Raw genomic sequence first — 14,536 nt, forward strand, 5'->3', positions numbered from 1 at the left:
GATAGAAAGATTCTTTCATAAATCCGGATATTCAATCCCAGGTATAGATTTTGGCAAAGTGGCCTGTAGTAATTGAAATAATAAATAACAAGAGTAAGGATGAAAACATATCGATATAGAAAACGTATCTGATTTTGTGTTCAAAGCTTCTGTGTAAGAATTGCAGGAATGTAATAAATGGGATTGTCTTCTGAAAAAAGAGTTTGGCATGCTGATATGACATATAAGAAATGCAATTACATTTTTCAACATAACTTACATTATCACACAGTATGTTAGCGAAGGAATGAAAAGGGTTTGTCAAAGACTTTTTCATGAAGACGTTGCTCCTTTAAGCAAATAATACTCAAGCTCCTTAATATTGTTTCTCAGGTAATTCTGTTTATGTAACAGTTCCTAAACTAAGAGCTAATGGTAGATTTCAAATGTTTTTTGATGTAATATATAGATAACTCCTGGTGGTATCAAAGGGAAACAGTTCAATTAGCTACCTCCTGGGAATGAACTTCAAGCAGACATAATTACAATGTATTAACAGTAGTCACCTGAGAAACATATGGCTTCCTGCTGGTGCAGTAAAGCAATGAAATAGCCAAACCTTTGGCAACATATTGTTTACAATGTTATAACTGCCTTTGCCTTTGTACAATAATTGCACACTGGACACAAATGTGTCTTAATGTTTTGCTGTATCTTGCAAAAGAAACACCATTTCTTATGTTTAATGAAACAATTTTTAAACAAGTTTGAAATGTGCCCCTAATAAATTCACATTGAAATAGTAATCACCAGCGAGCATATAATTTATTTCAAGAGTTCGAGGCCAAAATCTTACCAGCCCTGCGAGTGCGGGTTTGGATGTGGACCCGCTGTCAAAATGGCCGGATTCCGCTCTGAGCCCCCTCCTTGTAAGTTTCCAAAGTGCCGAGACTGGCTGCGGTTCACATACCCGGAACCAAGTTGCGAGCCAGCCAATTAACATCATTAAGAGGTACTTTAAAGGTATTTAAAAATAATTTTACTACGTACTTACCATTTTTCCAAGTTTTTTACGAGGTTCACGTCCCTCGGGGAATACGTCAGGTAAGTGTGTCAGGCTCTCAATGACTCTCTATTGCTTTGACTAGTTGACAGCTGCAGAAGTGGTATAAAAACTACCATTTCAGAGCTGTTCACTTTCCAATCTCAGAAGCTGAAGCCTCCAGGATTTGGAAGACACTTTTGAGTTGTATGCAGTTTGGAAGTGTTTGCAGTGAAATCTCTATCTACAGTCACCTCCTTGGCACAACCTCTCTCACCATTGACATATAATTTCTGTCATCTGAACTTCAGCTGCCATCTATTCCATCAGCATCAGTGCCCTTGAAAAAATCTCACCTTGGTCCTCAGAATCCCATCATGATCAGCCCCAACACCAACATCACTAGCACACCAGCATCACCAACAACAACACCAACCTTTTCCGCAATCACCTGATGCCCTGAGTCCTGTGCAGCATCAGTACCCGACCACATTGATGCCCGGGAGGCCAGTGATGACCTCACCATGGTCAGAGTTACTTCGCTTCACGCTGTACACCCTGACTGTCACATGATGCGCCAGGTTGGCACCACCCCACAACAGCACCGCAAAGCATCCCTGCAATGTCCAACCCATTCCTTTCACACTCATCACCATTGTGGGGGGTATCGTTATGTCTCACCATTCACTACAACTCCAAAGGTTCACTACTTCCAAAGGTGCACCCACATCTGTCCAAGAACACTAAGTGTTCAAAATGAAGATTTCAATGTTTGACAACACATTAGCAGAAACAACACATGAACATTGGCTAAATGACCCAAGTGCCTACCCTTGTGTGTTGTTGGTTGGTATGATTGGACAAGGATGAGGGTGAGTGTGAGGGCTGGCCAGTGAGATGGGGATGTGATAATGTAGATGGAGAGAGAGGGATGGGTGGAGGTGCAAGGTAAATTGGTGTGAGTAAGGGTGTGCAGGAATAAGGTAGGGAAGGCAGAATGATGGGGATGTGATGAGTGGCACAGCAGGATGGTGTTGAGTTTGGCTTTGCAGTAACATTTTATGATCTACTGAGATCATTGAAAGGTTTGTGCCACTGCAGCCAGGTCCTCCTGATGACATCCCTGCTTGTGCCCTTCTGTACAATGTTCAAGCCAGCTGCGTTGGTGTCCGGAGGAGGTCTCTGCTGCACATGGGAAGAGAAGAGAACCTCCCTGCATGCAGTGGTTCCCTCCATAAGCATCTGGAGGGTGTTATGGGAGAGCCTGGGTGCAGCTGTGCACCTTTGTGCAGTGCCTGTCAGTGTTTGCAGCACCTCAATGCTGCAGAACACTGACAGAACAACTGTCTAAGTAAATGTAGGCACGGTCCCTTTAAGGAAACCGGAAGATGATGCAGGGTGGAATGGAGCCAGGAGGGGTGTCACAACCTGCCATTGACCTTGGCCACCGCAGACGCACCACGGTTGGTGAAATTGCGGCCCTAATATGGAGTTTTTTTGCCCATAAAAGAATTGCAACTGATTTACATATATTTTGGGCAAGTCTAGAAACCTACACCATTTCACTGCCTTAATTTTGTTGTCTTTGGAGAAAAGTATAAAAAAAGAACAGCATAAAAATAAATAACATATGGGACTCAATTTTCCCCAAAGCTGTTTTTTGCTGTACTTGAAGAGTTACACCAATTTTTTGGGGGTCCAAGCAGGCCCAAAAAAATCATCCAAGTTTCCCATTTGAATTCTTCATTTTGGTGCCGCCTAGCCTGTCCTTTAGTTTTGGGGATGAAGCCTCAGATCTGCGCCAAAAAGATCAGGTTGTCACGGTAATCAGGGACACACTACTGGCTGAGGCAGGAAAATGACACATACAGCCAGCTCACAGCAACCTACACAAGCACATTACACATTGCAGCAACTTACCTCCATTAAATGATTAAAGTGTAATGACAAAAGTCGATCTCCTCCTCTCCACTCCCCCGCCTCCCCCCCGCCCAGTTGATGCCAGTCCCGGTCCCCGCTCCTATCCCTAGCCGAATGGCCTCCCGGTGCTGGTTCCTGTTCCTATCCCTGGCCGAATGGCCTCCAGGTCCCAGTCCCCGCTCCTATCCCTGGCCAACTGGCCTCCCGGTCCTCGTCCCTGCACCTAACTATGCCTGAAAGGCTTCCTGATCCTCTCTCCCACTTTCATCTCTCTGTTGCTGCTGTCCGGGCCCTGGAACTGCATTTGCTGCACTGATTTACTTACCTGTGCCGATTTTCTTAACTCAGCAGAAGAATTTTTCCACAGAGGCCACATACGCTATCCTAAGAAAAATTGGAGTAAATCGGAGCTGGCCAAACTTGCTTAAATGGCCAGAATTGGTGCGGGTGGCAAGTTATCCAAGCACAAAAAAAAACGAACCTAAAAAAATCGTAGCTAACTGAGTTATGCTGGCACACATTGATTGGGGAAACTTGTATTTTTTAAACTTAGGCCAAAAAAAGTAGTGCACGCCAAAAAAACAGCGCAAATCACTAGGGAAAATTGAGCCCATAATGTTGCCTCTGCTTAAAATATTTTTTAGCACTATTTACCTTTGCATCTACCTTTCAGAAAAAAATACACAAAGGATTAAAGTCTATGCAGCATGGGAACACCTCTAAGCATTGACTTTCAAAAGGTGAACATTCATTACAAAAAAATAATCGATTTCATTTTTATTTTCTTGGTTGAGGACATCCCAACCAGCAGCTTGACGGATGTAAAATCTAAGAAAATGCATCACGGATTGGAGTCTCCAGCTTCCAGAGGTTGTCTTGGTACAATACCTGTAACTGCAGAGGGGCCAGTTGACTTGCAGTTAAACTGCTGAAAACAAGGGCTTGAATTGTGATGGGCACATGAAAAATCATCCTTTAGAGTATCATGCGTACGTAATGGTATATTAACTGCAAAAGTGGCTCATTTACAGGACATGGCTTGTTTGAATACTTTATTGCTACAGTCTTGTTTGAAATTGAATGTCTAAAACATTAGTTGCAACATGTATTGCTGTATCTATAGAGTTCATGTTTCTTCAATAGGGAGCAAGATATCGATCCTCATTATTCGATTGTGTGAATTTATTGGAGTATCATGCACGTGTACTTACACATTTTTACTTGTACTCAGAAAACTATCAATTTAACACTCAACCTGAAAGGAAATTGTTTGAAAATGTTTAACTCTCAATATAGTTTCGCAGATGAATTGTTACCGCTTTTGCAAGCTGCTCATTGTCATGCTCATTCCTTCTCCAGCCAGGAGGTACGGTATGGCCTGTTGACTTCCACACAACTGTGGTCAATGTTGCTGAAGAGAACATAGGAGATAAAAACTAGGTTTCAAATGTGGTGAGTTGGACAAGGCCAAATGAATTATGGTTCCCGCCTACTGCCCAAGGTTTGTGCAAATATATAGGTGATGAAATTGGTCTTTGGCAGTAGATCAAAACAGGTGATAGCAATTCGGCAGCATGTTTTACACTCTACCCGCTTGAATGAAAAAGGAAAAAATGGGTGGAGTGTAAAATGGGCGGTCGATTCTTTATCGCCCAGTTTGCATTACCAATACAGACCAATTTCACCCCACCAAAACTCAATTTTTGTTATGCAATATTTAACTACGATGGTGTACCAATGTCAATAACAGAATGTACATTGTTTTTAATTTATGATATATTTGCAGTTATGCCATATGAGGTAATCAAATACAGTACAGGAACGACCTCATTTCAGCAATGATTAGTATATATTTATGAGATGGCTTCATATAGTTCTGCAAAAAGAGTGCCTTCCTGAGACTGACTTCCATTCTTGACTGTTCCAAATTATAAAGGGAACACTGATAGCATTTTTACAAATTTATGGGGCATCACAATACACAAAAAAATGAAACCAAGTTGTTACTCTTGGTATTACATTTGTAAAATAACAGTTTTCTCCCTTGGAATCTAATGTGGAATCGAGATGTTTTGTCTGGAGATGGAAACCTTGCTGGTTGAGTGCCAGGATTCTCTCTTAATTGGCTCTTTGACCTTTCCATAGGCTGTGCTAATTGATGGTGACAGCTTTTATGTTTTATAATTGATTATTTGGTTTAGTTGACAACACGCACAAGGCACTCAGCACAACCCAATGGAGGCAGTGGCACAAAATGGGGTTCGAGTCACTGCACAATTTGTGTGCACTTATCATTAGACCCCTAAGTTGTATTTAAATGATGTGCACACTCAATAATGCAGTTTGAGCACCTGAGCACTATTCCAGCTGCACAGCATTTTTTTGTAATGGATACTGATGGGAGGACACCTTTAAGAAAATAATTTGTGCACCTCTGTCGTACGCCTGCCCGAGTAGTCTGACACCAGCATCAGTGCCCCCATGCTCATTATATTATGAGAGATGTGTCCAGAGTACTAGTAAATTATGCAAATAGTCTGACCAAGCATTATCTAGTGTGGTTGCATGTTAGTTATGATTGCCCCAATTTAAGTTATCAATCAGTGCAACTTTGGTAATGGACATGCATAGTAGTTGTTGCTCAGAGACCAATTAATTTGGATAGATGCAGGCTTAAACTGGGGGCCATATCAGTAAATTCACACTAAAGGATGGTGACCTTCTGCAGCCCGAGAGCCCTATAGGTTTTTGCACTGTTTCTCCCTCTTAGTTACTGACAGAGGAAAAATAATTGTGGAAAATGTTCACCCTTATTAACAGTCAGAAAACGTTCACTACAACGGACTGCAATGGAGTGAACATCCTGGAATGAATGCAGAATCTGCTCATTGCAACACTTAGAACAAGACTCCTTCTGAACTCCCAAAAAAATGAGTTGATTTCAAAATGGACTGCTTATAGTTGATACACTATACTAAATAGAGCACACCTCTTTTCACACCAGTTTAAAATATTAATACGCCACATTTTGCTGTAGAAATAACAATGAGGCTAACAGCGCTCACCGTTGTTAAAGTATAAATCAGACTCCAACATCCAGTGACTGCACATGCCCAATTAAAAACGAAAATCAGAAAGTTGGTGACTTGGTCGTCATGCTCCTCCAGAAGCTTTGCTATAACAGTATCTTGGTGAGAGATTTGGCATTGAAATACGTGGAATGGCATGAAAGTTGCGGTACTTATGTAATAGCTACCCACTAAACATGCCAGAAAAAAAATTAGGGCTTGTTCATTCCAGTGTAAGTAAATTTTTAATGGTGTGATAAGTCTGCCAAACAATCAATCTGGCACTGAAAATTAATTTTTACAAGTGTGGAGTTACATTCCTTCAGATTTTAATTATTGTTGGAGATTTAAAAAAATTAAAAATAGATATATTTTTTACTTTTTCTGTTTCTTTTATCGCTCTTATTCCGATCTTTCTCTCTTTATTTCACTTTCTATGCATTGTCAAATTCAATGTCAACTGAATGAACTATTCCAACTTACACTTCCTGGTTCAAACTCTGCACAACTCATTAACGATTCTTCAATCTGATTGGTTAAGCACATACACAGTTGCTTGATCTCTTCACACAGGTCCCAGATTCTCTATAGAGGGTGATGCGCCAAAATGGATTTCTAATTACATCAACTTCCAGTACAAAACCCCATAGAAAGTCTGTGTGCAAGTGGAAGTGTAACTAACAGCTGAGAGCAAAGTCCAGCACACCATGTTTTACCTTCAGCAATCTACAGAATTTGAAGTCTGGTTTATGCTTGCCATGGTCAGGATTCTAATGTTACAATATCAATTGCCCAGTTCCAAATGTTTTTAGCCATCATCCATAATCTCAGTATAACATGCCTGAAGCTCATACCAATGCTGAGGATCGATATGTCGATATCTACTACCCAAGTCTCCCAGAGTTTATCGTGTGAACATCCACCAGTTGGGATTTTGATATCTTTAGCTATTGCTCAGGCAAAGGAGTTTCACTTCCCTTATGTGGACTTTAGCAGAAGGTTCTGTTCACAGTTAGATGACTGTCAGATTGATAATCCTCCTGTTGTTAACTTTAATACCATTTACACATCATCTGATTTTGCCTTCAAATTTTCTTGGGTGGAAATAACAATGATTTGCAATTTCCCCATAGGCTCAACAGGGTTATAACATATGGCTGTTGTTAGCTTAACAAGACCAATTAATCCAATTATTGGGAAGTGGATTCAATTACCTTCAGCCATGAGGAATTTCCAATTTGTAACATGGAGGATATATTTCAATTTGCGGTCATGTTTTTCTTTGTTCATGTTACCCATGTGTTCATTCAGTAAGTATGATTTCAAAATGCAATGGAAAATGAGTTCACTTCACATGAAATTTGAAACTGTCAGTTCTCTGTAGTGATGCATGGTGGCTCCCCAGGTGTCAGTACAGCAGGACTGCTTGTTTACATTATCATTCCAGACCTAATTTTAATGCAATTGTGTGCATTGAGAATATTAAAAAATGATTATGCCCAATCAGGGTAATGTAAACCACTAATCCTGCTGAACTAATGCGCGGAGTAGCTTTATGGTTATGGTTCAGGACTAGCAACCCAGAGGTTGAGTTCAAATCCTAGCATGACAAACTATGGATATTGAATTTAATAAATCTGGTAATTTGTGGCCAAGAACCAGAAGGTGTCAGATTGTTGTAAAAACCCAACTGATTCACTAATATTCTTTAGGGAAAGGAACCTAGCACCCCTACCTGGTTTGACCTACATGTGGCTCCAGTCTCACACTATGTGGTTGATTCTTAAAGCCCCCAGGGTAACCAGAGATGGGAAATAAATACTGGCTTGTCAGCGTCACCCACATTCTAAGCACAAATTTTTAAAATGGAGCACGACAGGGAATTTTTAAGCACATTTTCAAACTATGATTATAAAAAATATTGTAGGTAAATAATTTATATTCTGTTCAAAGGTCACGCAGGCATAATTATCTTCACTACAGTCTACGATAGTATGTTCACTAGAATAGATGCAATGTACATAACAATTAAATACATCACAGTTCAATGCATTTCATTGAGAAGGCCCTGTGCAAGATTTTGTAAAATATAATATTGAAACAGAAACAAAATAAAATAATTTGCATTTATTTCTGGATGTCTCAGAGCATTTCACAGCCAATGAAGTATCCTTTGAAGTACTGTAATGTAGGAAAACACAGCATAGAAACATAGAAACATAGAAATTAGGTGCAGGAGCAGGCCATTCGGCCCTTAGAGCCTGCACCGCCATTCAATAAGATCATGGCTGATCATTCAACCTTAGTACCCCTTTCCTGCTTTCTCTCCATACCCCTTGATCCCTTTGGCCGTAAGGGCCATATCTAACTCCCTTTTGAATATATCTAACAAACTGGCCTCAACAACTTTCTGCGGTAGAGAATTCCACAGGTTAACCACTCTCTGAGTGAAGAAGTTTTTCCTCATCTCGGTCCTAAATGGCTTACCCCTTATTCTTAGACTGTGACCCCTGGTTCTGGAACTCCCCAGCAATGGGAGCATTCTTCCTGCCTCTAACCTGTTGAATCCCGTCAGAATTTTATATGTTTCTATGAGATCCCCTCTCATTCTTCTAAACTCCAGTGGATACAAGTCCAGTTGATCCAGTCTCTCCTCATATGTCAATCCTGCCATCCCAGGAATTAATCTGTTGAACCTTTGCTGTACTCCCTCAATAGCAAGAAAGTCCTTCCTCAGATTAGGGGACCAAAACTAAACACAATATTCCAGGTGTGGCCTCAGCAAGGCTCTGTACAACTGCAGTAAGACCTCCCTGCTCCTATACTCAAATCCTCTAGCTATGAAGGCCAACATGCCATTTGCCTTCTTCACCGCCTGCTGTACCTGCATGCCAAACTTCAATGACTGATGTACCATGACACCCAGGTCTCGTTGCACCTCCCCTTTTCCTAATCTGTCACCATTCATATAATATCCTGTTTTTGCCACCAAAGTGGATAACCTCACATTTATCCACATTATACTGCACCTGCCATGCATTTTCCCACTCACCTAACCTATCCAAGTCACCCTGCAGTCTCTTAGCATCCTCCACACAGCTCACACCGCCACCCAGCTTAGTGTCATCTGCAAACTTGGAGATACTACATTCAATTCCTTCATCCAAATCATTGATGTATATTGTAAATAGCTGGGGTCCAGGCTGAACCTTGCGGCACCCCACTAGTCACTGCCTGCCATTCTGAAAAGCACCCGTTTGTTCCAACTCTCTGATTTCTGTCTGCCAACCAGTTCTCTATCCACGTCAATACATTACCCCCAATACCCCCAATACCATGTGCTTTGATTTTGCACACTAATCTTTTGTGTGGGACCTTGTCAAAAGCCTTTTGAAAGTCCAAATACACCGCATCCACTGGTTCTCCCTTGTCCACTCTACTAGTTACATCCTCAAAAAATTCTAGAAGATTTGTCAAGCATGATTTCCCTATCATAAATCCATGCTGACTTGGACCGATCCCGTTACCGCTTTCCAAATGCGCTGCTATTTCATCTTTAATAATTGATTCCAACATTTTCCCATCGATGTCAGGCTAACCGGTCTATAATTCCCCGTTTTCTCTCTCCCTCCTTTTTTAAAAAGTGGTGTTACATTAGCTACCCTCCAGTCCATAGGAATTGATCCAGAGTCAATAAAATGTTGGAAAATGATCACCAATGCATCTACTATTTCTAGGGGCACTTCCTTAAGTACTCTGGGATGCAGCCTATCAGGCCCTGGGGATTTATCGGCCTTCAATCCCATCTATTTCCCCAACATAATTTCCTGACTAATAAGGATTTCCTTCAGTTCCTTCTTTTCACTAGACCTTCGAACCCCTAGTATTTCCGGAAGGTTATTTGTGTCTTCCTTAGTGAAGACAGATCCAAAGTATTTGTTCAATTGGTCTGCCATTTCTTTGCTCCCCATTATAAATTCATCTGATTCTGTCTGCCAGAGACCTACGTTTGTCTTCACTAATCTTTTTCTCTTCACAGATCTATAGATGTTTTTGCAGTCAGTTTTTATGTTCCCTGCAAGCTTCCTCTCATACTTTATTTTCCCCCTCCTAATTAGACCCTTTGTCCTCCTCTGCTGAATTCTAAATTTCTCCCAGTCCTCAGATTTTCTGCTTTTTCTCACCAATTTATGTGCCTCTTCCTTGGACTTAACACTATCTCTAATTTCCCTTGTTAGCTACGGTTGAGCCACCATCCCCTTTTTATTTTTACTCCAGACAATTGTTGAAGTTCATCCATGTAATCTATAAATGTCTGCCATTGCCTATCCACTGTCAACCCTTTAAGTATCATTTGCCAGTCTATCCTAGCCAATTCACGTCTCATACCATCGAAGTTACCTTTCCTTAAGTTCAGGACCCTAGTCTCTGAATTAACACTGTCACTCTCCATCTTAATAAAGAATTCTACCATATTATGGTCACTCTTCCCCAGGGGGCCTCGCACAACAACATTGCTAATTAGTCCTCTCTCATTACACAACACCCAGTCTAGGATGGCCAGCTCTCTAGTTGGTTCCTCGACATATTGGTCGAGAAAGCCATCCCTAATACACTCCAGGAAATCCTCCTCCACCGCATTGCTACCAACTTGGTTAACCCAATCTATATGTAGATTAAAGTCGCCCATGATAACTGCTGTACCTTTATTGCACACATCCCTAATTTCTTGTTTGATGACATCCCCAACCTCACTGCTACTGTTTGGTGGTCTGTACACAACTCCCACTAGCGTTTTCTGCCCTTTGGTATTCCACAGCTCTACCCATACAGATTCCACATCATCCAAGCTAATGTCCTTTCTTACTATTGCATTAATTTCCTCTTTATCCAGCAACGCTACCCCATCTCCTTTTCCTTTCTGTCTATCCTATTTGCGCACAGCAAAGTCCCAATAACAGCAAATCAGATGATCTTTTATAATACTGTTGGATAAGAGATAAATGTTACCTAGGAGAAATCCCTGTTATTCTTCAAATGATGCCATAGGAACTTTTACAATCACGTGAGAGGGTAGACGGTTAATGTCTTATTCAAAAGACTAGCCTTATTCCCTCAGTACTGCATTGAAGTGTCACTTAGATTATGTGCTCAAAGTCTCTCAGAGGCACAAGTGCTACCTTTTGGCCAAGGGTGGCATTTAATAATATTATATCACTGTATTAGATGCCTTGTATTTGAGGGATTTCTAAAATATTGGCTGCCAATCTTTGGGAGAACTTGTCCTTCTCACTGTGTCCCACTTTGAAGGGGAGCTGTCCAAGTTAGTCACAAGTTGGATACTCTCCCTCCACCACAAATAAAAAGACCTCAGATGTTTCTTCAGATATCTGAATTGCAACATACTGAAGAAATATGGAGGAGGGCTGCTTAGTATAGATCAATGTAGTGAGTTGGCATTCTAGTGAGTTCATCTGCTCAATCAACTTACCTAATTCAATGTAACAATTATTTGGGTTTTTTATTCGTTCATGGGATGTGGGTGTCGCTGGCAAGGCCAGCATTTATTGTCCATTCCTAATTGCCCTTGAGAAGAGCTTTCTTGAACCGCTGCAGTCCGTGTGGTGAAGGTACCCCCACAGTGTTGTTAGAGAGGGAGTTCCAGGTTTTTGACCCAGCGACGATGAAGGAACGGCGATATACTTCCAAGTCCAAATGGTGTGTGACTTGGAGGGGAACATGGAGGTGGTGATATTCCCATGTGCCTGCTGTCCTTGACCTTCCAGATGGTAGCGGTCACGAGTTTGGGAGGTGCTGCCAAAGAAGCCTTGGCAAGTTGCTGCAGTGCATCTTGTAGATGGTACACCCTGCAGTCACGGTACGTCGGTGATAGAGGGTGTGAATGTTTAAGGTGGTGGATGGGGTGCCAATCAAGTGAGCTGCTTTGTCCTGGATGGTGTCGAGCTTCTTGAGTGTTGTTGGAGCTATACTCATCCAGGTAAGTGGAAAGTATTCCATCACACTCCTGACTTGTGCCTGTAGATGGTGGAAACACTTTGGGGAGTCAAGAGGTGAGACACTCACCACAGAATACCCAGCCTCTGATCTGCTCTTGTTCCCACAGTATTTATGTGGCTGGTCCAGTTAAGTTTCTGGTCAATGGTGACCCCCAGCATGTTGATGATGGGGGATTCGGCGATGGTAATACCATTGAATGTCAAGGGGCGGTGGTTAGACTCTTGCTTGTTGGAGATAGTTATTGCCTGGCACTTGTGTGGTGCAAATGTTACCTGCCACTTATCAGCCCAAGCCTGAATGTCATCCAGGTCTTCCTGCATGCGGGCCTGGACTGGTCCATTATCTGAGAAGTTGCAAATGGCACTGAATATTGTGCAGTCATCAGCAAACATCCCTACTTCTGACCTTATGATGGAGGGAAGGTCATTGATGAAGATGATTGGGCCTGAGGAACTCCAGCACGATGTCCTGGGGCTGTGAAGATTGACCTCCAAACACCACAACCATCTTCCTTTGAATTAGGTATGACTCCAGCCAGTGGAGAGTTTTCCTCCTGATTCCCATTAACTTCAGTTTTACTAGGGCTCCTTGATGCCACACTTGGTCAAATGCTGCCTTGATGTCAAGGGTGGTTACTCTCACCTCACAGCTCTTTTGTCCATGTTTGGACCAAGGATGTAATGAGGTCGGGAGCCGAGTGGTCCTGGCCGAACCCAAACTGGGCATCGGTGAGCAGGATATTGGTGAGTGAGTGCCGCTTGATAGCACTGTTGATGACACCTTCCATCACTTGGTGATGATTAAGAGTATACTGATGGGGCAGTAATTGGCTGGATTGAATTTGTCCTACCTTTTGTGGACAGGACATACCTGGGCAGTTTTCCACATTGTCGGATAAATGCCAGTGTTGTAGCTGTACTGGAATAGTTTGACTCGAGGTGCGGCTAGTTCTGGAACACAAGTCTTCAGCACATCAGCCGGGATGTTGTCAGGGCCCATAGCCTTTGCATTCACCGTTTTCTAGAATGATGGTTTTGTCCCGGATTAATTTGTGGTGGGTAAGAATAATTAATTAACACTACCGGCTACTTCTCAGAGTTCGACTCTGGAAAATAATGGCAAGACACCAATAAGTATAGTTCCTACTTTGCATGGCAGTCTTTACTGAGTACTGATCAATCTGTTATCAATGTTATACCTTTCAGTCTGTTCCTTGAGCTGCAAAGCTATATTATAGTTACCAGTTCCTCAGTTCCCTGCGTGCTCACGATCGTCCCAATGGTCTGCTGACGTGCTGTGATGCGCATCTTCTGATGACTGACCAGGTCACTCTTCCTTGATGGCAGCCGTGTTCCCACTCGTCTTTACTAAGTCTCTGCCTCAGTTTCCCTGTGCACTCATGATTGACCCAGTAGTCTGACGGGTTCGTGGAGCACAACTTCTTATGACTGACCAGGTAATCCTTCTCTGACTACTGCGGCTGCTTGTCCGTCGTCTATGACCTCATGTCCCTGCCTTTTCTCATGTGTTGTTTTCATGGCTACCTGCCATCCATCAAATCCTTCCTCTGATCCATCGATGATCTATATCTTCTTTGAGCACGCATTAGCACTTTGGAAACTGGTCGCTATTATCTATGGTCTAGCATTATCATGGACCTCACTGTGTCATATTGATATTCAGTATCGGTGTTTACATTTCTACAAAGGTTTAGTCATTATTGGTGATTACATTTCTACAAAGATTTCTTATAGTCAGTATCGCTTCTATTGTGTTGGGGTTTCTCTTAATGCGTGTGCTGATTACAGCCTTTAGTGCTTTACATGTACATTTATACAGAATGTTTAAAATGGTTAATCACAGAGTTCGGTTTCCTGGGCTTTACACTGGGTGCTTTATACAGAAGTTTTCTTTCGAAAGTTATTTATGAATTTCAAAAGTGAGGTATTCAAGCCCTACAGTTTCTTGATATCATATGGAGTGAATTGAATTGCCTGAAGACTGTGATGGTGGGGACCTTAGGAGGAGGCTGATATGGATCATCCACTCGGCACTTCTGGCTGAAAAAGGTTGTAAATGCTTCAGCCTTGCCTTTTGCACTCACTTGCTAGGCACCGCCATCATTGATGATGGGGATAGTCACAGAGCCTCCTCCTCCAGTTTTGTGTTTAATGGTCCACCGCCATTCATGACAGGATGTGGCAGGACTACAGAGCTTTAATCTGATCCGTTGGTTGTGGGATCGCTTAGCCTTGTCTATAGCATGCTGCTTCCACTTTTAGCATGCATGCAGTCCTGTGTTGCAGCTTCTCCAGGTTGGCACCTCATTTTTAGGTATGCCTGTTGCTGCTCCTGGCATGCTCTTCTACACTCTTCATTGAAACAGGTTTGGTCCCCTGACTTGATGGTAATGGTCGAGCGAGGGATATGCCGGGCAATGAGGTTATAGATTTTGGTGGAATACAAATCTGCTGCTGCTGCTGATGGCCCACAGCGCCTCATGGATACC

Source organism: Pristiophorus japonicus, chromosome 5, assembly GCF_044704955.1.
Source record: "Pristiophorus japonicus isolate sPriJap1 chromosome 5, sPriJap1.hap1, whole genome shotgun sequence".
Classification (NCBI taxonomy): Eukaryota; Metazoa; Chordata; class Chondrichthyes; family Pristiophoridae; genus Pristiophorus; species Pristiophorus japonicus.